This window comes from Dendrobates tinctorius, unplaced genomic scaffold (assembly GCF_039654945.1).
Source record: "Dendrobates tinctorius isolate UK_male_01 unplaced genomic scaffold, ASM3965494v1 ptg000011l, whole genome shotgun sequence".
Lineage (NCBI taxonomy): Eukaryota > Metazoa > Chordata > Amphibia > Anura > Dendrobatidae > Dendrobates > Dendrobates tinctorius.
This window is the reverse complement of record NW_027361679.1, coordinates 74,029,544-74,055,612: the sequence shown is the minus strand read 5'-3', so window position 1 is coordinate 74,055,612 and position 26,069 is coordinate 74,029,544.

Sequence of the window (26,069 nt, the reverse complement as noted above, 5' to 3'; positions counted from 1 at the left end):
AAGCAATACAGAAAAGAAAAGTTAAGAAAAATTAAACTTGGTAAGTTCCAAACACAATTAAGCAAAAAAAAAAATAAATAAAATTGGACAACAATATTTACATTACAGGCAGTAGTCCAACAGCACAGCAGTCAGGCAGCACCAGGGCAGCAGAAACAGGACAGCAGCACCAGGAAGGCAGCACCAGGATGGCAGCACCAGGAAGGCAGCTCCAGGAAGGCAGAATCAGGAAGGCAGCATCAAGAAGGCCGCTCCAGGAAGGTAGCACCACGACTTAAGCTCCAGGAAGGCAGCTCGGGACCGGATCAGCAAACAGTCTACAAGGAACAGAAAGAAAAATTAGTACAGAGTACAGAATGCAAAAACAGACAGACAGACTTTTTCAAAGCTTCTATACTTATATCCAATGTACTGTGCTCGGATCCAGAGTCTGGAGAGTTATGGCCTTGCAGTGTCCACACTTCCTTTTATACAGCTGGAAATTAGCTGGTGGTGAATCACTTCCTGGAGCTGCTCATTCTGAAGTGCGCATTGCTTATCAAAGGTATGTGTACGCATGTCCTTGCGTTCCAATGCGTTCCCATAGACAGTAATGCGTTGTTTTGATGCACTCATTCGCTTGCGCATGCCTGCGCATATTTGATTTGGATTTTTTACGCCTCAAAAAATGCAACATGTTGCGTTCGCCGAACATCGCCGCACATCGCGAAATGACGCATGCATACGCAAATGCATGCAAACGCATGTTAAATATATTTATGCATGATACATGCAGATCTATGTGGATCAAACACTGCGCACACAAACGCTAATGTGTAACCAGCCTAAGATGTTTCTTTCATGCATTTGGTACATCTAAGGGTATGTGCGGACAGGTACTTTTTTAATGTTGATTTTTTTAATCATTCTGCTCCAAAAACTTTGTGTGCATATGCCCTACAGGTATGTGCCCACAGAGCCTTCTTTTTCAGACAGATTGTGCCCGGAATCCACATGAAAAAATCCCATAAAAGCGCCCCATAAAATGATCAAGTTGTGCAGCAATGCAAAAACTACATTGCTGTGCACATGTTCTGTATTAAAGGGAATCTGTCACCGGAAGTTGGCGGGCTATGTAAATGCCCTGTGTCCGGTCCGATGGGCGGTGTTTCTTCTGTTTTTCTCCACCCTGTCCGTGGCCTCCATCGTCAATCTTTTCCGGAATTAGAGTTGTTCTCCTCCATAGTTCGCGCATGCTCAAAGCAATCTTGCCTTGCACATGCGCAGTATGCTTTGCCCCACTGCGGGCAAAGCCGAAAATCATTACTGCGCATGCGCCAGTACAATATGCGCTGTGTTCCTATATCATCTGAGTGCTGTGCGAAATACGCTGACCCTGGCAATGGAGAAGATGGAGAAATTAGTTTATCTGCCTCCTCCGCAGCTGTGCTCCGATCCGCTCTGTGGGACAGGCTCGGAGCACAGTAGCATGACACTCGGCTCACGCTCGCAGCAGAGCAGGAGCCAGGGGTCATTGGCATATCGCTTCCGAAGCTCTTGCATTGGATGCCATATGCTAGTATGACCCCGGCCTAATAGTCCTAAGCTTCTAAAACCTTTAAGAGATTATTATAATCCTCAAAGCAGTTAAGGACACGTCTGTTGAAAAACAGTGCCATGAAGTTTACATGGATTTTGTCCAAAATGCAGTTTTTAGCAGTTGAGAGTTTAAATAGGAAATGCTAGAACAACATTGTGGTTATATGATATACCTGAATTTGGATGGACTTGTAATATTTTTAATTCTAAAGGTCATTCATTTCTTGAGAATTTTGGACTAACGGTGTTTTAAATAGAATAAATAGATTCCAAAGTAGCATTGCTAGACTGAACTTTTATATTTGCTAGAAGCAGGGTCTCAAGGGATTGGTTCCATGACTTCTTCCATTTTTTTCCCAATGCAGATGTTCCAATAGCTATTATGAAAATAATTTAGAAGACTAAATAATTTATTTTGAAGACTTCGTTTAGCAATGATGTTGACTGTTACACACTTCTACACTAAACAAATGCACTGTGCCTAGTCTTTATACCTACATTATTCTATTGTGTATGATGTTGTCCTCACACTGGCCATACACATTTTATACATTTTTTTATGGTCAAAGGCTAAAAGCATCTCTGATGATTTGAAAAGATGAATATCACGGCAAGATGTGCCAAAATCTGTTTCAGTTGTGTGATTTTTATTTTATTGGTTTTGTATTTATATGATATTGAATGGTTGAACCTCGGCTTAAATGTATCAAATTACGAGATTTTGCAGTTTTAAATATGATATAATATGTATTGTGTAACTCAGAGTCATCATTACCAAATATGGTTAATATATTTATTTAGCTTCACACTATGTGCAAGTTCACCGAAAATGCCTACAAGAGCTAAAGATGGTATTGAAGTAGAATGCGGCTGCTGTCATGAAGACAAAGAAGCTGAAATTCTGAGCTACCAAAGGCTATGTACACACAGTGATTATTAGATGTCGAGTTTTCCCAGGAAAATGCCACCGGTTGTCCTCCTGAAGTGACTTGCAGTCACTCTTTCAGTAACTCCGCCACTCTGACAACTCTGTGCTTTCAAGTACAGAGAGCTGGTGGCTTCCTACCATTTTACATTGCTGTGCATTATGTTCATTTTATAGGGCACTTAAGTGGGGCTTTTTCAAGCGGATTCCAGGCGGAATCTGCTGAAAGATGTACTGTACACAAAACCTAAAAAATCTGTAGATGATGAATCCTAAGATGTAGCTCAAGCAGATTAGATCATAAAACATATCTGAATAATTTAGGCCACGTATCTGGCCAATCTTAACACTCCCTTAACGAAACGCTATGTAAGAGCTCCAGAATAATATTTGGTAAAAACAAATTAAATAAACCAACTTTAAAAGCGATATCCACTTTTTTGAAAATCAAGGCCCAGTATGGTTCAATATACAGTGTCTTGAAAAAGTATTCATATTCCATACAGTTTTCATGTTAAACCCACAAACTTTAAATGTTTTTTTTATTTGGACTTTTTGTGATACACCAACACAGTAGCAAGAATTTGTGATGGGTAAAGGAAATTTTATGAGTTTTTAAATATTTAAAAAATCTAATCTGAAAAATTGTGATGTGAACTTGTATTCAGCCCCATGAGTCAATACTTTGGAGGACCACCTTTTGCTGCAATTCCTTTTTTTGGGGATGTCTCTACCACCTTTGCGCAACTTGAGGCTAAAACTTTTGCCCACACATCTTTACAAACCGGCTCTAGGTTAGTGAGATTGGATGGAGAGCGTCTGTGAACAGCAATTTTTAGGGCTTGTCACAGATTCTCAATGGGATTTAGGTCTTGGCTTTGACTTGGCGATTCACATTTATGAGTATGATTTGATCTAAACCATTCCAATGCAGTTCTGGAGTAAAAGACGTGGAGTGACTTTAGGGTAATTATAGTCTACTCTCAACAAGCCTCCTACCAATCATAACTTTCATTACAGGCCATTCTGAATATAATCTGTCAAAAACAATGAGCTTTCCCTTTAACCCCTTAAGAACCAGGGGTATTTCTGTTTTTGCATTTCAATTTTTTGCTCCCGTTCTTCCCAGACCAATAACTTTGTTATCTTTCCGCCAATATGGCCATGTGAGGGCTTATTTTTTGCAGGACGAGTTGTACTTTTCAATGACACCATTGCATGTACCATATCTTGAACTGGAAAATGGGAAAAAAAATGCAATCCCACAATATTTTTTTTTACCATGTTCACTAAATGCTAAACTGCAATTATGATTCTCCAAGTCATTACGAGTTCGTAGTTGCCAAACATGTATAGCCTCTTTTTTATTAAATGGCAGAAAAAAAATGCAAAGTTTGTAAAAAAAAAAAAAAAAAAAAAGGTGCCATTATCCGAGACCCATAGCGTCTCTATCTTTCGGGATCTTGGGCTGGTTGAGGGCTTATTTATTGTGTGTCAAGCTGACATTTTTATTGGCACCATTTTGAGATAGATACTGTGACAACGACGGCCGTGGCCGCCGCCGTCCCACGGGCACCGGCTCCCTCCACAGCTCTCACTCACCCGGCGGTGCGCGCGCTCCCTCCTTCCTCCTGCTCACATGCTTCCCCTCTTCCTGGTCACCGGGCAGCTCCCCGCCCTCACATGCTCACTAGGGCGCGGGCGCGCGCCCGTTCTGATTGTTAACCCTGCGGTGGGTGGCGGCCGATTAGCGGTTAGCCAATCACTTGCCAGCAGGGGATATATCAGGCGTCTCCCATAAGGGGATGATGCCTGGTTATTGTGTGAAGTCCATACTTTGATTTGGCCGCCTATAGGGTCCCTATAGGTTTTCCTCCTGTCCTATACTCTTCATAGTCCTTTCGTCTGTGCCTCTCCTGGTTACCCTGTCCGCCCTTCGCCCTACTGGTCCTTGTCTCCTAGTCATCCATTCTGTCCCACTCCCTGTGTCTGGTTCCATTCCTGTCCAGTCTCCTAGCCTGTGGTTCCCCTGTCTTCTCTATTCTCTTGGTTACTGTTGCTTTGTCCGTCTCCTCGTCTCGCATCTTGGTCACGGTGCGGTCTCCCAGTCCTGCCTGTGGTCACTCCGGTCCCTTGAGCCGCCCCTCTTGGTTTCAGCTGTCGCGGTGTCTGATCCCCCACGGGCCTGCCCCAAACAGTCCCTGTATAGGGGTCGGTTCCACCTGGTGCGCTCGCCCTGGGGGCCTCAGTTCCACGATCCAGAGGGTCCACTCTCGGACACTGCCAAAACTCCCGAAGCGTCACAGTATAACCAGGCCATGGACCCTGCTGGAGCCACGGCCGCTACGCAAAAAGAGTTACTATTCCTGCGGGAGAACCAGACCCGGATTATATTCTTTATGAAGTCCATGGACACCCGGCTATCTGCCCTTCAAACCACCGATCCAGGGCACGCTCCCATGTTAGCCGGCATCCAACAGGAGCTCGCGCAGCAGCGCGACGCCCAGTCCCACATCCTAAATTATATGGCGTCCGTCGATGACCGTTTACTTTCTCTACAGTCCTCGGCGGCCGCCTCTGTCCAACCCCGGGATCTGGCATCTCACCCGCCACCTCGCCTGGGGAAGCCTTCCAGGTATAGCTGAGATCCAAAGCTATGCCGGGGCTTCTTGAACCAGTGCAGACTGCACTTTGAGCTGTTACCCCAGCAATACCCCTCCGACCGTGCCAAGGTGGCGTTCATCGTGTCCCTCCTTGAGGGAGAGGCTTTGGCCTGGGTGAATCCTTTGTGGGAGAGGGATGATCCTGTGGTCACTAGTATTCAGAGTTTCCTTGACCTGTTTCGCAAGGTATTTGATGAGCCCGGGCGCTTGGCTTCTACTACGGAGACTCTGTTTAACCTCCGCCAGGGTTCGCTCACAGTGGGGCAGTACGCCATCCGCTTCCGGACACTGTCTTCGGAGCTTGGGTGGAATAATGAGGCCCTGGTGGGAGCCTTTTGGAGGGGTCTTTCTGGCAAGATAAAAGACGAGCTTGCCGGACGGGATACGCCTACCACCCTGGAAGATCTCATATCCCTGGCCACTCGTATAGATCTCCGATTTCTCGAACGTTCTCGGGAGGCCGCCAGGGAGAGGAGACCCTTTAGGCTCTATCAAGCCCCCATCCCATGTTCCTCCATACCCTCTGCCAGCTCTGCCCCTGAACCCATGCAAATAGACCGTGTTAGGTTGTCTGAACAAAAGCGCAGGGAGAGAATGACGGAGGGACTTTGTCTGTATTGCGGCAGTGCCAATCATTTTTTGCCCACCTGTCCTGTGAGACCGGGAAACGCCTCCACCTAGGCCAGGTAAGAGAGGCTTCCCTAGGTGACTCTAATTCCTCTCTGCCCCTTACCATTTTGGCTTTAATTATTTTAGGTCGGGAGCGTAGATCTGTGGAGGCGTATGTGGACTTGGGTGCGGCTGGCAATTTCATTCGGCTAGAGGAGGTTAACAAGTTCCAGATTCCTGTGGTTACCTTGGAGAACCCACGTGCGATTGTGTCTGTGGATGGCAGACCACTTCCTGAGCTCATCACCATGGTTACTGCCGAACTTGAGTTTCAAGTGGGAGCTCTTCATCTGGAGAAGATAGCTTTCTACGTGCTGTCAATTTGTCCCACGCTGTCCTCCTTGGATTACCCTGGCTCAGATTGCATGAACCGGCCCTGGATTGGCGCTCTGGGGAGATTTTGCGCTGGGGCCATAATTGCCAGGAACACTGTCTGTTGTCAGTGGCCCATTCTCATCTGCCACAGGAACCAGCCGATCTTCCGGGACTCCCGGCACCATATCACGCGTATGCCGACGTCTTCAGTAAGAAGGAGGCGGATTCTTTGCCACCACACCGGTTCTTTGACTGTCCCATCAAGTTGATTCCGGGAGCTACTCCCCCAGTGGGAGAACGTACCCTTTGTCTCCAGCAGAAACCTCGGCCATGTCGGAGTTTATACACGAAAACTTGGCCAAGGGTTTTATTCGGAAATCTTCATCTCCTGCAGGCGCGGGTTTTCTCTTTGTTCGGAAGAAAGACGGATCCCTCAGGCCATGCATTGACTATCGAGGCCTGAATAATATTACCGTTAAAAATCGGTATCCTCTTCCGCTGATCCCAGAGCTCTTCGACCGGCTGAAAGGGGCCCGGGTCTTTACCAAACTGGACCTGAGAGGAGCCTATAATTTGATCCGAATCCGCGCTGGGGACGAGTGGAAGATGGCTTTCAATACTCGGGATGGCCATTATGAATATTTGGTCATGCCGTTCGGTCTTTGCAATGCCCCGGCAGTGTTCCAGGAATTCGTCAACAAGGTTTTTCGGGATTTATTATACTCCTGCGTGGTGGTATACTTAGATGACATTCTCATCTTTTCACCCGATCTTTCCTCGCATAGAAGAAGCGTTCGCCTGGTCCTGCAACGTCTTCGGGAGAACCGGCTCTATGCAAAATTGGAGAAATGCCTGTTTGAACAAACCTTGCTGCCTTTCCTGGGTTACATCATCACGGATTCTGGGCTGAAGATGGATCTCGAGAAACTCTCTGCTGTTCTCAAGTGGTCTCGTCCTGCCGGATTGAAGGCCATTCAGCGCTTTCCGGGATTTGCGAATTATTATTGACAGTTTGTCCCTCATTTCTCCTCGGTGACTAAACCTCTCACGCTCTTGACCCGAAAAGGAACCAAATCAAACACCTGGCCTCCCGAGGCTGGAGAGGCCTTTCTTGCCCTGAAGCGCTGTTTTGCTTCAGCACCAATCTTACATCGCCCTGTAGCCAGTAGGCCCTTCATTCTTGAGGTCGATGCCTCCTCCACAGGGGCTGGGGCAGTACTCTCCCAGCGGGCCTCATCCGGACATCTGGTACCCTGTGGGTTTTTTTCAAAATCCTTTTCCTCTGCCGAATGCAACTACTCTATTGGAGACCGGGAGTTGCTCGCTATAAAGATGGCTCTGGAGGAATGGCGGTATCTGCTTGAGGGGGCAGTTCACCCCTTTACTATATTCACGGACCACAAAAACAGCCTATCTTCAGTCTGCCCAAAGACTCAACGCCCGGCAAGCCCGGTGGTCCCTATACTTCTCGCGCTTTGATTTTAAGCTCCATTTTTGACCCGGGAACAAGAACGCCAAGGCGGATGCGCTCTCTAGGTCGTTGCAGACACCAGAAGCGGAGGAGGTTCCATCTTATATCATCGAGCCTGCGAAAGTTATTACTTTGGCTCCCGTGAGCCTCTCCACCCTTCTGCCAGGCAGGACCTTCATTCCACAGGGCAAAAGACTGGAGGTGCTACGCTGAGGGCACTCGTCCAAAATCGCAGGACACGTCAGGACCAAGAAGACCCGCTTGCTTCTCTCCCACTACTATTGGTGGCCCTCTCTTCGCCAGGACATCTGGACATCTTGGATTTTGTAGCATCCTGTACTACCTGTGCACAGAACAAGGTGCCTAGGGATCTGCCCTCCGGCCTCCTTCATCCGCTACCTGTTCCAGAGGCCCCCTGGCAGCAAATTGCCGTGGATTTTGTGACAGACCTGCCTTCCTCTTCTGGGTGCACTACTATCCTTGTGGTAATAGATTGCTTCTCCAAAATGGTCCATTTCATCCCGTTAACTGGCTTGCCTTCGGCTCCTAAGTTGGCCGAGATCTTTATCCATCAGATCTTCAAACTGCATGGACTCCCTCAACGGATCGTGTCTGATCAGGGAGTTCAATTTACCTCCCGATTCTGGAGAGCTCTCTTTCAGCACATGGGTACGTCTTTGGATTTCTCCTCCGCCTACCACCCTCAGACCAACGGGCAAGTGGAACGAGTCAATCAAGTTCTGACAACCTTCCTGCACCACTTTTCCAATGCCCACCAGGACTACTGGGTCTCGCTCCTCCCTTGGGCGGAATTTGCCCATAATAATCATCCTAATGAGTCCTCCTCCAAATCACCATTTTTTGTGGTCTCAGGCCAAAACCCTGGCATCCCGCTGCCCATCTCCACGTCTTCGGGCATGCCCGCGGCAGATGCTCTCGCCGCTGACTTCACGCAAATTTGGAAGGAGACCAAAGAAGCCCTTGTGAAGTCCAGTACCCGGATGAAAAAACAGGCGGACAAAAGACGAAGGGATCGTCCACCATACCATCCTGGTGACAAAGTCTGGCTTTCGACTAAACACATCCGTCTAAAAGTTTCCTCATACAAGTTGAGTCTCCGTTATATTGATCCTTTTGAGGTACTTGGATGCATTAACAACTCTACTTACAAATTCAGATTGCCGGCTTCACTTCGAGTTCCTAACGCCTTCCATGTCTCACTCCTTAAACCTGTCATCCTTAACCGTTTCTGTCCTGCTCCTATCTCGCCCCCTCAGCCAATTGGGGATGATAACGTCTTTGAAGTTAAGGACATTTTGGCCATGAAAAAGGTCAGAGGAAGAACCCTCTTTCTTATCAATTGGAAGGGATTTGGTCCCGAGGAGAGGTCCTGGGAGCCCCGGGAGAATATAAATGCCCCGCAAATTCTGAAAAAGTTTTTGGCCGACTTCAGAAGGGGGAGATGTAAGGAGGGGGGTACTGTGACAACGACGGCCGTGGCCGCCGCCATCCCACGGGCACCAGCTCCCTCCGCAGCTCTCATTCACCCGGCAGCGCGCGCGCTGCCTCCTTCCTCCTGCTCACGTGCTTCCCCTCTTCCTGGTCGCCGGGCAGCTCCCCACTCTCTCATGCACACTAGGGCGTGGGCGCATGCCCGTTCTGATTGTTAACCCTGCGGTGGGTGGCGGCCGATTAGCGGTTAGCCAATCACCTGCCAGCAGGTGATAAATCAGGCGTCTCCCATAAGGGGATGATGCCTGGTTATTGTGTGAAGTCCATACTTTGATTTGGCCGCCTATAGGGTCCCTATAGGTTTTCCTCCTGTCCTATACTCTTCCTAGTCCTTTCGTCTGTGCCTCTCCTGGTTACCCTGTCCGCCCTTCGCCCTACTGGTCCTTGTCTCCTAGTCATCCGTTCTGTCCCACTCCCTGTGTCTGGTTCCATTCCTGTCCAGTTTCCTAGCCTGTGGTTCCCCTGTCTTCTCTATCCTCTCGGTTACTGTTGCTTTGTCCGTCTCCTTGTCTCGCACCTTGGTCACGGTGCGGTCTCCCAGTCCTGCCTGTGGTCACTCCGGTCCCTTGAGCCGCCCCTCTTGCTTTCAGCTGTCGCGGTGTCTGATCCCCCACGGGCCTGCCCCAAACGGTCCCTGTATAGGGGTCGGTTCCACCTGGTGCACTCGCCCCGGGGGCCTCAGTTCCGCGATCCAGAGGGTCCACTCTCGGACGCTGCCAAAACTCCTGAAGCATCACAGATACAATGTTTTGACCATCCTTTATTGCATTTTACAATGTTGCAGCAACCAAGAAAATGTAATTCTTGTGTTTTGATTTTTTTTCTTGTTACGCCATTTAAATTTTTTAAATATTTTTTAAAACTTTTTTTTTTTACTTTTTACTTGCTTCAATAGTTTTCATGGGAAACCAGAAGCTGCAATCATCTGATCACTTGTGTTACACATAGCAGGGCTTCAGTCCTGCAACGAGTAACTAAAATGCTCATCTTCTATGAGCGCCGACCACCGGAAGGTACTCATAGCAGTTCAACAATGACAACCACAGGGGTCTCCTGCAGACCCCGGGTTATCATGCCAACCCATCAGCAACCCGTGGTCATGTGATATGGCACCAAAGGGAGGAGCTAAGAAGTGCATCTGGTTTGCGTGAGTTGAATGCCACTATCAGGGATTGACAGCGGCATTTAACTAGTTAACAGCCACAGTTGAATCGCAATTCCACCTGTGGCTGTTAGGGGCACACGTCAGCTGATTAGATCAGCTGTCATGTGCCGGAAAAGGTGCGGGCTCATCGTCGGAGCCTGCACCAAAAAATAGGAAGTGACCAATGACGGACACTACATATCATAGGTCATTAAGGGTTTAAAATTAAGATCTTTTATAGAAAAACAACTAAAAATCTATGGCAAAACACATTAATCTACATTTTTGTTTGCTTGTTTTTTGTGCACTTGGCAATGATATTTTAAAATATTTACCTAATCACTTTGTCTCATTTGATCTTCCTTTGCACAATCATCAGATGATGTTTGAAATATTATTATCCATTTACCTTCTGACCTAGAAAAGGTTATACCAGCATCGATGAGAGCTTCAGAACGTACGCCAGATCACAGAACAGTCAGCAGTCTTTCTTGATGAAGCAATGTGTGCCTTCATGGGAGCGTGCTGTTCTGGAATAAAGTTTACGGAATGATAGAAGCAGTTGTGACATGTCAACTCACATATCAGATCCATGTCTGGCATTGATGTCAGTTATCTGAAATAAATATAGCTTCCCATCAGTCAATGAGGGTTAGCTGTCTAAACAGAGAAATCTAATATGACAAGTCTAAACTAAACTTGAAGAGCATCTGTTGGTCTGTCATACAATGTGACTGTATTTACCTACCGCATAAAACAAACATTGAAGAATATATCAAGAACGGAGCTAATATTAACACTAATGTTGGAGAGGTTTGGTGTCAAATCAAAAAAAGTAAACCTCTGGAGGGATGTGCATCATTTTAACCACATCACCACTAATTTTCACTCCTTTCAGCCTCTTTACTCTTTGCAGTCTTGGTCTCTTTTTATTTTGCGGGCAGGTAGCAACTTGTCCCCTGGGGCCAGAAAGCAAGAGAATCTCCTAGGAGTGCACTGCAATGTGCTCTTGCTACCACCTTATCCTACAGATGCATGGATGACGTCATGCCATCCCTGACAAATCAAATGCCATGCTGGGGATGCTGGACAGTAAGAGATTTGTGGGCTTCTCATCTAATTGCCAGGCACCACTGATCTAGATGTTGGACTGAAGTTCCTAGAATCGTTCCACTCATCTCTGTTTATTAGCTTATTTCACACACATAGATAGGCAAAGTGGGAAAAAGACTTTCAAAGTGCATCTGCTGCCTTGCCCAAGTGACTCCCTAATTTCAGCCACTTGTCTTTTTTTCTGTGAATATGCTGTTGCTTTGTGAAACATACGGTTGCAGCACACTATGAGGTTGAATATTCATGAAACGTAGGTTGACCCTGCAGCTTCATTTTCCCAATGCCTCTGATTGACAGTTTTTTCCTTAGTAATAATAGTGAAAAATCTGTGAATCAGCAGCTGGAGAGGGACTGTATTAAACCACAAAAGGTTTAGTTATTAATTATTTTATTATCCCAAACCATCTAGGTAACTAGGAAAGATCCAGAGTATCAAATCCCATCCGGTCTGCTGCTGTCTGTACTATCATATTCCATAGCACCAATAAAAACTAAAAGCAAGCCTGTCAGCTTCATCACACTGCCATCCCTGACAGCAGCGTGCCGTTGTTACAATCATTTTGCTTGTGGTTTGTTTTTTTTTAATTTTCATGGAAACCAGTTATTTTGAATCCACAGATCTGTTTAATGTTGCCTCGTATGAAACAAAAATTTGACCTTAAAACTGGTCTACATTTAATCTCAAATATATTCCGTGCTAAAAAGGCCAATGGTTAAAGCAATCAGAAAGATAAAAACAGCAGACAACATGCTTCAAGCTCTAACCCCAACATATTTTTCACTTTTAACTATTCCTACTATAACTGATGGAGTTGCTCATTATGTGCTTATACAAGAGAGCGAAACAGCTCTTTCCAGGACATTAGTAGATGAAGGATGTAAGCTAAATGTGCATACATGGGGTGGCACGGTGGCTCAGTGGTTAGCAATGCAGCTTTTCTGCGCTGGGGTTCTGGGTCCAAAGCCCACCAAGGACAACATCTGCAAGGAGTTTGTATGTTCTCCCCGTGTTTGTGTGGGTTTTTTCCAGGTTCTCTGATTTCCACCCATACTCCAAAGACATACTGATAGGGAACGTAGATTTTGAGCCCCATCGGGGGCAGTGTCAATAATGTCTGTAAAGCGCTGTGGAATTAATGGCGCTATCTAAATTAGTAAAATAAATAAATAAAATACATTAGCTTCAACAGTTATTTTTAAAAAATTGCATTTAATATATTTGAATCCCATTTGTATAGAGGCCCAGTGCCACTTTTCCAGCTAGAAAAACTATGTCAACCCACAAAAACTTTGCCTTCTAGCCCCACAAGTGTGACTAATTCACTAAAAGAGTATAGATGGCATTGCACATTGCCAGGTGAGGCAAACAATTATGTCTATTTTCCTGTTGGGCCAAATTGAATTTGCAGAGAAGAGAGGAAAAAAACAAACACAAATAGTATTTTCCCTTTTCCTGGAGGATCGGTGCAATCTTTGTTTCGCATGAATATCAGTTTACTTGTCCAAGCACATAGTGATCTATGTGTATTGAAGCGTCATTTTTAAAGGTTCCATAAAACACTCTGTTATCCAGCAAACCCTCTGTTTTTATAAATTTGTAAATTTACAAATATTACACAAGTTATATAAAATATTACTAAGTCATGACATTATTTGCTCAATGTGCAACGATAAGATTACAGGGACACGAAATGACTACTATGAATACATTTATAAACAGTATGTTTTAAGATCTGAATGTGCAATCAGTTTTTAGCCAATTTTCCAGTAAATAAAACATTTGTAGTACTTAGCCAAGTCAATAGACATATTTGTCACAATGCTAAAATGCAGTGTTTGATGTCTTTCTAATAATTAACCACAACTCAAAACTAATACAGGTTTTTGTTCCCACAGTTCCTGAAAATGTTACATAACATGATAGGAAGTTATAAACTTGATAATTATGAAATGTTATCATATATGCATATTTGTGTCTAAAAAAAAAAAAAAAAGCTTTCACCTGGTTTTAATGACACCGCATTCCAAATTATTATGCAAATGGAATATAAGTGTCATAAAGAAAGATTTATTGTTTTGTTTTCCAAATAAACTAAAGGATGGAATTGTGTCTCAGGGCTCTTTGGATTACTGGAATCAATCTCAAACACTTGTGTTAATTAATTTGCCAGGTGAGCCCAATGAAAGGAATACTACTTAAGAAAGAAATTCAACATTATTAAACAGGCCACAGGTGTTAAGAAATATGGGAAAGAAACAGGATTTCTGCTTTCAAAAAGCGTGAAATAGTGCAATGCCTTGTACAATGTATGAAAACATTGCACATTTCATGAAAAGTTAAGTGTGATCATCGTACTGTGAAGAGATTTGTGGGTGATACAAAGCATAGATGAATTTGGGCAGATAAAGGCATAATGAGGAATGTTTCTGTCAGACAAATTCATCAAATTATGACAGAAGCTTCTAAAATACCTGTTATGATACAGGACTGGGTAGGAGTAATTGTATTGCAACCACTAGGGGTAATAGAGGCAGGTATTGTATTTAGGGAAGCCAGAGGTTGGTACACAGGAGAAGGATTGCAATGTAGGATAAGCAGGTAGCGTAGTTAGTGGATAGCCACTGGTCAATATGTAAGGGGGTGAAGAGGAAGAAGAGTCAAAAAGGGGTTACCTTTCCTGCTCCGTATCTGGAACCACCTAGCCAGACAGCAGGGTTGTCGGGGGGAAGACTTTCTGGCCTGGACCGAGTGGACCATGTGACTGCAAGGGGCAGTGAGGGAAAAGAAGGGGCGGTGGACCGGAAGCTTTGCAGGGAGAGGGCATGAAAGGAGAGTGTGCCAGGCACAGAGCAGAGTGCGACAGAGACAGGAGAGAGTGCGCCAGAGAGAAAGCAGGCTGCAGCACCTCGCTCCCAGATAGCGATAACTCCCCATCAGAGAACTGGGACTGAAGTACGAGACATAGTGAACGCTGTATGTGAGTACATGGACTCGGTAGCATCTGTGACCAGAGGAGACCTCCCTCTGGCAGTGCAGAGACAGTGACCCGAGCGCGCAGTCCCGGTGACCGCGGTGACAGGCCAGAGCCCCTGAGTGTGGCAGAGAGACTTCTTAGTAAGTTCAATAACATTCCTGTGGAAAGACAGTCGGAGTATCATAAAGAGACTCAGAGCAGGGGAGACTCAGTTCCGCAGTGTCTTCCTGTTCCTTACTGTAACCCCTGAGGTCCCAGCTTCATCCAGAGGAGAGACTACAGAGACTGCAAGCACCGCTGTTGTCGGTGCCAACGTGGGAGAAAGAGACCCTTTAATCAAGCTTTCCCCGGCTTTATAAGTGATAATAATTCCAGTTGACCGTTTCAACGGTGCATAACTGTTTAATAGCTTTCTTTAATCTAGTTTGCTGTTTATATTGTTTACTCTGTCACATTTAATCCCCCACTGCTTCTCCCTGTGTGGAAAGTATATTCCCTGTAAATAAACCCTTTAACTCTTGGTCTGTCTCTGATCCATAGAGACATCTTCAGCACCTGCAGTATATTACAAATACACAGGAGCAGCAGGATAGTATGGAAGAGTAGCATGTAGATCGAAAGCTTAACTAAAGCCTAAAAGCTTAATAATCTCGCAAGGAGGCAAGTACAAGGTCAGGATTAAGTTGGATGTCCAATCAAGGAATCACAGAATGAGCGAATCAGGAAAACACAGGGTGGAGCCAAACAGAAACAATAGGTACTGATATCTGAACTAGTAGGGAGTTGTCCTTAGGTTTGAATAGCTTAAGGGGAAGAGCTGCTCGCTGGTGCACAGGAGTTGCCTGGTTTGAATCCTGACAGTAGTCTCTCCCTGGACATCTCAGGGACTGGTATCCCAGCTCTCGTAAGCCTGGGTGCATGAACATTGCACTCTAGCTCCCTTGAATTTTATTCCGGTCCATAACCATTCCATTGCACCGGATACTGTAATTTACCACTTATTTTTTAGCGTCCAGAATTTTATCCACAATGTATTTTTCTGTAAGAGTGTGACAGGGAGAGTCATATGCCTCTCCCCTTAAAGATAATGTTCGTGAATTGTATTGTATGAGTAATGTGGTTTTATTGTGGAAACACATGACATCATCATATGGGCAGTGTAATCTTAGTATATGTAAACTTTTCACTTTGCAGTAAGTAATAAAAATGCCTTAGACATTCTCTCTCTCTCTCTCTCTCATTATTTCTGGCATTTGGCAAATCTTCTTCTTCTTTAGCCTTCTGTAACATCTGTATTAGTTTTTCCTTGGTTTCTTGCAACTTTGTGAGCCTGTGAATAGCAGCAGGGTTAGCAGGAAACTATGGCTAACTATGCAAGCCATAGTTAGCATAATATGGACTTTGGGATGTAGAACTGTGGAGTTGTTATAGGCAAATTCTGATGTTGGTAAAGAGTCCACTGTCACACTGTCCTTATAAGCAGGGCTGGCGTTAGGGGCAGGCAGACCAGGCAGCTGCCTGGGGCCACCGCTCCTCCAGGGGCCATAGCGGCACACCATGCTGCTTCCATGGGGCCCCTGAGAAAGAGGGACCTGGCGCCACCCTATTTCCCCATAGCGCATTCAAGTTATCGGCATCATAGATGCAGATATAGTTGAAAACTGTGACGGTTTCTGGAGTGGACCCTCTGGGTCGTGGCACCCACCCACTTAGGGCGAGCTGACCTAGTGAGGACCACCCCCTATACAGGGAGTGTCAAGGGCAAGCCCAAGGGGGTGAGCCACCACAATTGCTGGAACCAGATGGCCGGCTCATGGGAGACATGAGTCTGAGTGTCTAGCAGCAGGGAACGTGCTAGGTGCAAGCAAGTGCAAAGTGTGGTCACAGGGTTACGTCAGGTACAAGACAGTTCTAGACTTTGTCACTAGGACACGATGGTTATGAAGCAAAGCAGGGTGCGAGCAGGTGAGCACGCCAGGGTCCAAGGCATGGTGTGTGGTATGAGACACGCCAGGGCCCAAGGCATGGTGCATGCTAGGAAGCACCCCAGGGTTCAAGACAGGGTCACAGGTTCAAGGCATGGTCCTGTGCATGCTAGGAGGCACGCCAGGGTTCAAGGTTCAAGGCAGGGTCCGACGCGTGCTACGAGGCACGCCAGGGTTTAAGACATGCAAAAAAAACCCTGTTTGGGAGAGAAGAACAGACAAATTGCGGTGCCCTAAGTGCGTAAACACAATATTGTAGTCTTTAAAGGGTGCACAATTTTATGCACTCACCTGATAGAAGATTAATATGGCTTTAGATTGTGTAGCCTCAAAAATCCTTCCTTCTGGTATACTTTTCAATAGACAGGGCTTGCAGCTTGCCTCGGGTGAATCCAAGTGAAAGAGCCAGATTCAGGCTCACACAGGATGAGTAAATCAAGAAAGGCACATCCAGCCCATGAATGGCAGCACTTCCCCTTAAAAAAGAGGAGATACAACGTGTTTCAGATACAGTGTATATCCTTCATCAGGTATCATAAAAAAGGGGTTCAAGACATGGACAAGACATGTGCTAGAGAGCACAACAGATCAGAGTACAAGAGCAAAGCTTAAAAGCAGAGTACAGGCACAGAGCACAGGACCGAATACGGTACAGTGCACGAAGCAGAGTACAGGCAGAGAGCGGAACGTATGCTGAGGCACAGAGATGGGTACAAGGAAAACAGTATAAAAAGGAAGAGAATAGGAAAGCAGAGCTTGTGCAAGAGAGCACAAAGAGGAAAGGTATAGGAAAGACAGAGCTTGTGCAAGGAAGCACAAAGAGAATGAGCATAGATAAGATAAGATAATCCTTTAATCATCCCACCATAGGAGGAACAGAGCATGTGCTAAAGAGCACGGCTGGAGATGAACCAGGAAAGACAGGACATGACAGAGTGAAAGAGCGAAGGACAAGGCAAGGTACAGGACACTAGACAAAGTACAAGCACAGTGTGTGTGCGAAGAAGCACAACAGAGCAGGGTGCAGGGGCGCTGAATACAGGAACCGACTGAGCAGGGACCACGCAGACCTACAGGGTTCACAACATGATAATCAGGCCCCTCCCATAGGAAGAGGTGGCCTGATATAGGGCATGAGCAATTGGACTTCTGGGTCAGGTCCCCCAGGATCATAGAGATGATTTCCGGGTCAGGTCCTCCAGGATCATAGAGAGGACTTCCAGGTCAGGTCCTCCAGTAACATAGAGAGGACATCCGTATCAGGGCCTCCAGGATCACCGGGAGGATTTCCGGGTCACGTCCTCCAGGACCACAGAGAGGGTTTCCAGGTCAGGTCCTCGAGGACCATAGCGATGGAGCGGCTGCAGTCAGAGCATAAAGGGGCATGCACACGGGCTGGGCATAGCCGTCCAGCCAGAAGATCCAGTATAGGAGGTACGCATGAGCACTAGCAACAGCGTGCAGCCATAGGGCTAATTGAGCATGTGTGCACTCTAGAGGGCCCCTGGAGTGGCCGCAGGGTCCCAGCTCCAGGGATCATGCGGTGCAAGCGGCATGACGAAAGCAGTGATGGAGGAGAGAGCATCATGTGATGCTCCCTCTTCCATCACTCCCACTCGGCCTCTGACTCAGTGTGTGCCAGCAGTGGAGCTGATGAGACACTGAGATGCTCTGCAGAAACCACAGCAGCGGGGGAATGAGGAGGAGAGGTAAGTATTATGTGTGTGGGTATATATATGCATTATAGTGTGTGTGTGTGTGTGTGTGTGTATATGCATGCATTATAGAGTGTGTGTATATGTCTGCTGCACTATACTTTGTGAGGGAGAAATGCACTATACTGTTTTGTGTGTGTGTGTCTGTCTGCTACACTATACTGTGTGTGGGGAGACTGCACTATACTGTATTGTGTATGTATCTGTTGCACTATACTGTGTGGGGGGACTGCACTATACTGTGTTGTTTGTGCAGGAAGACTGCACTATACTGTGTGTGGGGGGAATGCACTTTACTGTGTATGTGGGGGGCTGCATTATACTATGTGTGGAGGCTTCATTATACTTTGTGTCGTGGCTGCACTATACTGTGTGAGGAGCTGCATTGTACTGTGAGTGGGGGCTGCACTATACTGTGTTTGGGGGCTGCATTATACTGTATGTGGGAGCTGCATTATACTGTGTGTGGGGGCTGCACTATACTGTGTGTGGGGGGCTGCACTATATTTTGTGGGTGGGGGCTGCATTATACTGTGTGGGGGCTGCATTATACTATGTCTGGGAGCTGCACTATACTGTCTGGGAGGACTGCACTGTACTGTGTGTGGGGGGACTGCATTATACTGTGTGTGGGGGGACTGCACTATGCTGTTTATGTGGGGGGCTGCACTATACTATGTATGTGAGGGGGCTGCATTATACTGTGTCTTGGGGCTGTATTATATTGTGTGTGGGGCTGCACTATACTGTGTGTGGGGGACTGCACTATACTGTGTGTGAGGGGCTGTATTATACTGTGTGTGGAAGGCTGCACTATACTGTGTGTGTGTTTGTGAGGGGCTGAATTATGCCATGTGTGTTGGGGGGCTGCATTATACTGTGTGTGGGGGGCTGCATTATACTCTGAGGGGTCTGCATTATACCTTGAGGGGGTTGCATTATGTTCTATGAGGGGGACTGCATTATACTCTATGAGGGGACTACATTATATTCTATGAGGGGGCTGCAGTATACTTTGAAGGGGGGTACTTTATACTCTGAATGGGCTGTATTATACTCTGAGGGGGCTGCAGTACACAGGGCTGCATTATACTCTAAGTTGGGCTGCATTATACTCTGAGGGTGGCTGCATTATACTCAATCAAGGACCATGTAGTGTGCATTTTACTATATGGGACCTGCAGTATACTGTATCAAGGACTATGTGTACCATTCTTCCTCAGCCGGAGTAAGGGTAGGTGCACACGATCAGTAAATGATGCGGGTAGGATGCAGCGTCCAGATTTTACAGCATAGTGCATGGGATTTCAAGAAATCCCATTTCCACTATGCATGCACAGACACCCACGGCTCACCCTTGGACATGCGGCGCATCTCTCCAGACCACAGCATGTCTACTCATCTTGCTGAGATGCGAACCTACACAAGAAAAATATCACCCGTGCAATGTATTGGACGGGGTGAGTTCGCAGGGTTCAATGAACACATGCCGATTCACCTGCGTTAAATAGCCCTTTGGACCCAGCTGACATGTGCTGCGTCCAAAGTGTTGCCAATTACTGAACGTGTGCACCTACCCTAAGGAGGCCGGGGAACAAGCTTCAAACTACTTCAATACTGTCAATCACGCACGTTTAGCGGCCTGAACTCAGTGCATGTAAATACAATCAAAATGTTTCTGTGTGATGGTGCAATATGTGAGCATTTGGGGCCTCACTTTAAACTTTTGCCCAGAGGCCCACTTTGTCTAAAACCGGCCCTGCTTATAAGTAAATGAGGTCTGTAGGGCACTGCTGGTATCCACCATGTGACATATAGCACAGCATTGCATTATGTCTTCTATTATAATCAGAAGTCACAAACCTGATGTGAGCATGGCTTTTATTTTTCATAACTTTTTTATCCTGCTTCTGGTCTCCCCAGCAGAGTTGAGCTAATAGAACCGCACATGTTAGAATTTCGAAAATTTTTATCGAACATTAGCGGTTTTTGTGCTGTTCGATCGATTTCGAACTGGTTGTGTGGTCCGATACTGTTCGAAATCGTGTTCGAAATGGCTGTTGCATCGCACTTTCAGTTTCGCCGCCATGCCCGACATTGTGTCACCGCGAATAGAACCAATCATCATGAAGCGAGGGAAGGGTGCCGCGGCCATGTTCGTTCCTGGCATTACACTGATTGGCTCAGAGCGGCGCGTCATCGGTCGTGTCAGCGCTCGCGTCCTCGATCGCGTCATCGCCCATATAAAAGACTCGAGAGCGCGTTCGCCGGACGCTGTTTTGTGGGAGCTCAGATAGTAGTAGCTGGTTGGAGAGTTAGAGCAAGCAAAGCAGTCAGTTTCGCAGACAAGTGGCAGTTAGTAGTCAATGCAGTGTAGGTAGGGCTAGCCGATCCAGTAGGGTAAGTGCTGTTCTGTAGACTGGTCTAGTGTAGGGAGATCTGTGAATACAGTGATTTTTACATAGGGCCAGTTTATAGTTCAGCTGCACTACTGTGAGAAGCTTAGTTCTCATCAACACTGTGCTGAACTATTATCCCCCTTGTTTCTCGAAGCACTAAAGTCCTTTAAGGCCGAACCCAAAAGCTCTTTTTAGAGCTACAGACCCAAAAGTCCTCTTCAGGGCTAATTTATTGTGTGCACAGGCACATAGTGCGTAGCTGGCAGCTGCATTTATGACACAAAATGGTCAGAATGATCCGTAGTGCTGCTCTTGCCCGCGGTGCAAATGCGGGTGCAGCGCAGAGTCCAATGCTGCCGTCCAGCAGCGTTAGTCGTGCAGCTGGGGGACGAACTCTCAGTTCGCTTGTGCGTGGCCGTCTCCGTATTAGTCTGGCTGACACCCGCACACAAGAGTCCGTCCTGAAATGGATGACAGCCACACCATCCTCCCAGTCTGTAGCTTCGCAGTCTGCTGCCTCGTCTCAGTCTGCTGTGTCACAAGAACACCCCTCTGCAGTGGCGCCCCCTGTTTCTGTGGTACGAGAAACAGACTCCGTGGAGCTGTTTTCCCACACAGTTCCTACATCTCCTCGTCTGCACAACCCATTACCAAGCAGTTTGGGTGCAGATGATGATGGTGATCTGCTGAGTGATGCCCAAACCTGGGATTTATTTGAGGAGGTGGCGCAAGTTGTCGCAGGGCCTGCAGCAGAATCCTCACTGCTCAGACCACTCATCATGGACACTGATGATGAGGACGACACTATGATCCCATATGCTGCATCACAGGGCCCCATAAGTGCTCATTCGCCTGTAGTACGTTCGGATGAGTCACTTGAATCTGCTGCGGCTGATGATGACGAGGTTTTGGACCCAACATGGCGTGAAGCCACGGTGTCCCCAAATCAAACCTCTGATGAGGAGGGGTGTGGAGCAGAGGAGACTCTAACTTCTCCACAGCAGGCTAGTAGTGATCCTCCCATAGACACTACGCCAACAGCAGCACCATTGCCTGTGAGTCCCCGCAGTGAACCCCGAGCTGCATCTTATGGGCGCAACAAATCCTCTTTGGCGTGGGATTTCTTTAGGCTGGCCGACGGGAGTACTGATGTCATATGTAAGCTATGCGGTAATCGCTATAGTCGTGGCACAAACCGCTCGAATCTGACATCAAGTGTCCTGACCCGGCATTTGCAACACAAACACGTTATTGTGTGGCAAAGCCATCTGGAAAAATGCGGACACACGGTGCCAGCAGCTACCACCTCTACCTCACAGAGACGCGCTATTGGCACTGCTACATCTGTGCCAAGCGCTGCTGTTGGTGCTGCTGGAAATGTGGGCCCGTCCGTCGGTCAGCAGAGTGTGAGACGCAAGCGTGTGCGTGACACTGGCTCCACAGTGTCTGCTGGCAGCGTCTTGTCAGACACCACTCACACGACATCACAGGAAACCCTGCAGACCTCTGTTTCCGAAATGTGGGCACGCAAGTCTCCCTGGCCAAATAGCATCCCTAAGGCCCAGAGTCTGACGTTTGCAATCACTAAGCTGCTGGCTAGTGAAATGCTGCCCTTCAGACTGGTGGAGACGAAGGATTTCCGAGGAGTCTTTTCCCTGGCTTGCCCACGCTACCAACTTCCAAGCAGGCATTTCTTTTCAAAAACTGCAATGCCAGGGCTCCACAGGCACGTAGTGGCCAACATATCAAATGCCCTGCGGAACTCGGTGTGTAAGAAGGTCCACTTTACCACCGATACGTGGACCAGCAAGCACGGGCAGGGGAGATACATCACACTGACGGCACACTGGGTGAACTTAGTGTCACACAGTGCCGAACGTGCTGGTGGTGAACCACTTCCAGTTTTGAAAGCCCCAAGACTGGCTGGCCAGACAGCAGTGCACAGCACCTCCACTGCAGAGTCCTCTCCCTTCTCCTCTACAGGCAGCGGCATGCGCAGGCAGGCCATCCTGCATATGCGCTGCTTAGGAGACCGCTCACACACCGGTGACGAGCTGTGGGTGGCAATATCAGAGGACTTTGAAAATTGGCTCACGCCAAATGATATTGAGCCTGGGAAGGTTGTGTCGGATAACGGCACAAACCTTTTGGCAGCTTTTCGGAGGGGTGGGCTGACTCATGTGCCCTGCATGGCACATGTGCTAAATCTGGTCGTGCAGAGGTTCTTGAGGAACTATCCGGGTCTGCATGTGCTGCTGGATAAAGTGCGTAAGCTGTGTGCACATTTCAGGCGCTCGCCCACATCCTGTGCTCGTCTGGCTGCACTGCAGCGTTCACTGGGGCTGCCTGTCACTCGCTTACTGTCCGATGTTCCCTCCCGGTGGAACTCCACCCTGCACATGCTGCAGCATCTGTGCCAGCAGAGACTGGTTGTAGAGCAGTATGTGGTGCAGACACTGGCCATTTCAGCCCTTCGGAGTTGGGCACAAATGAAGGACCTGTGTGCGGTGCTCAGCGGCTTTGACACCGCCATTAATATGTTTAGTGCCGATGATGCACTGGTCAGCATCACAGTGCCTGACCTTGAAGGGTCTACTTTGCGAAATGGGGTCATTTATGGGCGTTTTCTGTTATTAGCCCCTTAAAGTGACTTTGGAACTGACTTGGTCCTTTTAAAAGTGGGTTTTGGAAATTTTATTGTAAATTTGAAAAAACACATGTAAAACTATAAACTTTCTCACGTCCTGAAACAAAATTTTAATTCCAAAATGATGCGAATATGAGGTAAACATGTGGAGGATGTTAATCAATAACTATTATGGGGGGTACCCCTATTTTTGTAAAAAGCAGAGAATTTCAAAGTTAAAAAAAAAAAAATTTGCAAAATTCCAGCGTATTTTTTTTCCATACAGAAAGGTATTCACAGTGAGAAACATGACTACATACCTCGCTCCACTATCTCCCGTCGTATGGTCTCGAGACGATCCCGCTCCTTCAGTTTAAGGTCGCTCCTCTTTTTCTGTAGCTGACCCGCGGTGCGTTCGACGCTGAATTTGTGCTGGAGCACCCTTCCGACCTTTCGCAGTATCCTCTCCTTGTGGTCATTGGGATGTCACTGGTGCTCCCTCTCCATGTCATAGTCCAGTTCATCCATGATCTGGACCATCGCAGCCACCTCTTTGTGTCCCAGGGGGGAGACTCTGCTGCGGTGGCTGGAGCTTCTGTGGCGGCTGCTGCTACTGGCCATTGCTGCTGCAAACTCTGCAAGTGCCGAAACGGTCGTTTGCGTGGTCACGTGAGCCCTCGCGAGAACGAGCGTTGGTTTCGCTCTGTACCCGTCTATGCGTGACGGAAGTGACCGCATTCGCGCTCGCAAATGCGGTCCAATTAGCGAGCGCGTTCACACGCGAACGCACTCGCAGATAAAAGTGTATTCGAACAATGTTCTATTTGAATTCGAAATGAAATTGAACATTTTCGAATCGAACCGCACTTTTTGCGGTTCGATTCGAAATTCGATTCGAATAGAACATTTTTTTGTTCGCTCATCTCTACTCCCCAGTTTCTGAATTGATGGATAGTTCTGACACATAAAGTATCATCATATTTGTACAAAATAGCATTATTTTAATACTTTTATAGGCAATTAAATTAATTTCCATTGTTGCACATATGCTAGCTAAAATAATTGGAATGCTTTATCTAGGCCAAGTAAGGGGTCTGTATTTCAAAATAATGAATTGCAGTGATTAGCAAATGCCAAGGACATTATTGCACTGTCATTTCCAGCAGTGTTTTAGAACCCAGAGACTTCAGATCAGGATTAATGGTTATTAAATATTATTGTAATGTCTACATGAAAAAAAGACATTGTCCTTCAGAAAATTGTAGCATAGTTTATGAAATAGACCAACAAGTATAAGATTAACTACTGTAGGTAGTTCAATGCTGCCTCTTACCTTAAAGGGCTTGTCTTTGACTTACCGATTGAGGAAGTATCCAAAGATAGGTCATCACAATGAAATGCCCTGCTATGTATAGCACAAGCGATCAGATGATTGCAAAGTCAAGTCCACTAAGGGGACTATTAAATACAGTAAAATGTTAAAAAAAAGTTTTAAAAAATATGAAAAAAATAAAAAAATCACAAAAGTTCAAATTACCTCCCTTTTTCCCCCATTAATCCCTTCATGACCAGAGGTATTTTCGTTTTTGCATTTTCGTCTTTTGCTCCCCTTCTTAACAGAGACATAACTTGTTTATTTTTCTGTCAATATGGCAATGTGAGGTTTTTCTTTTTGTGGGATGATTTGTGATTTTTAATGGCATCAGTCACTGATGCAAGCGTCGGCAGCTTCTCATTCATTCATCAGTGGCTTACAGCCGGGACGGTAGCATTAGCACCGCTCCCGGTTGTAAACTGTATATCCCCCAGATATGGATTGCGCCGTGGCACTGAACACCGGACAGGTATGGTATATTGTTGTTTTTTTAATTTTTTCTTTATTACAGGAGATCGAGGGCGTCGTTTGGATTAGCAGAACAATAAAGATGGCAAAACTGTGTGGTGTTTCATTTCATTAAAATACTTTTTCTGGCTATGTGTTTATTTAACCCTTTACGTACTATAGGATTAGTAATGGAGAGATGTCTTATTGACACCTCTCCATTACTAAGCCAGGCTTAATGTCACCTTACAATACAAAGGTGACATTAACCCCCTATTACCCCATATGCCACCACTACAGGGCAGTGGAAAGAGAGGGGCTAAGTGCCGGAATTGGCACATCTTACAGATGTGCCTTTTCTGGGGTGGCTGGGGGCAGATGTTTTTAGCCAGTCACTGGTTTTCACCCCGTGGCGCAGAAAATTGTGCAGGAGCCCACGCCATTTTTTCCCCGAAAATAATCTTTAATTAAATACATACAGGTCTCCTATTTTACATACACACACTACTAAATGTATTTACATTTATAAATCAAACTGTTCCTCATGGATTTACTGTATGTAAACCATGTCTTCTATCCTGTTGGCTTCTGCATTGATTTTACAGAAGCTGACAAATGAATTAACGGCTATTCTTCAATCTATCTGTCTATGAAATATAAAGATATATATATGTGTGTTATTGACATATATATATATACACCTATTCTATGTGTATATATGTATTCTATCTATTCTAACACAATCTATCTATCTATCTGTTTTGAAGATTATTTGGTTTTAAAATGATGTTTACAGTTGTGTTTTACAATGCGATTTTAGCATGAGCTTTTACATACAGAGAACTGCTGTAAGTAAAAGCTCATGTTAAAATTGCATTGCATATGGATGTCACACTGATACTAGATGCGAGGATATCAAATCATTGCATTGCAAACGGATTACATACGGATCACTGTTCGGGGAACATTTGTGCGATTCTCGGGTGTCAAAATCGTACCGATTTTTTATACGTTAATTGTGACTCCAGCCTTATGCAGAAAATCAATTTATAAGATGGCAAGGGCTATATACAAATCTTATACTTTGAGTCATTTGAGTGGAGAAGTTATACCCATATAACCCTGATTGACATCAGGCCCGTTATCTGACCTCGCTG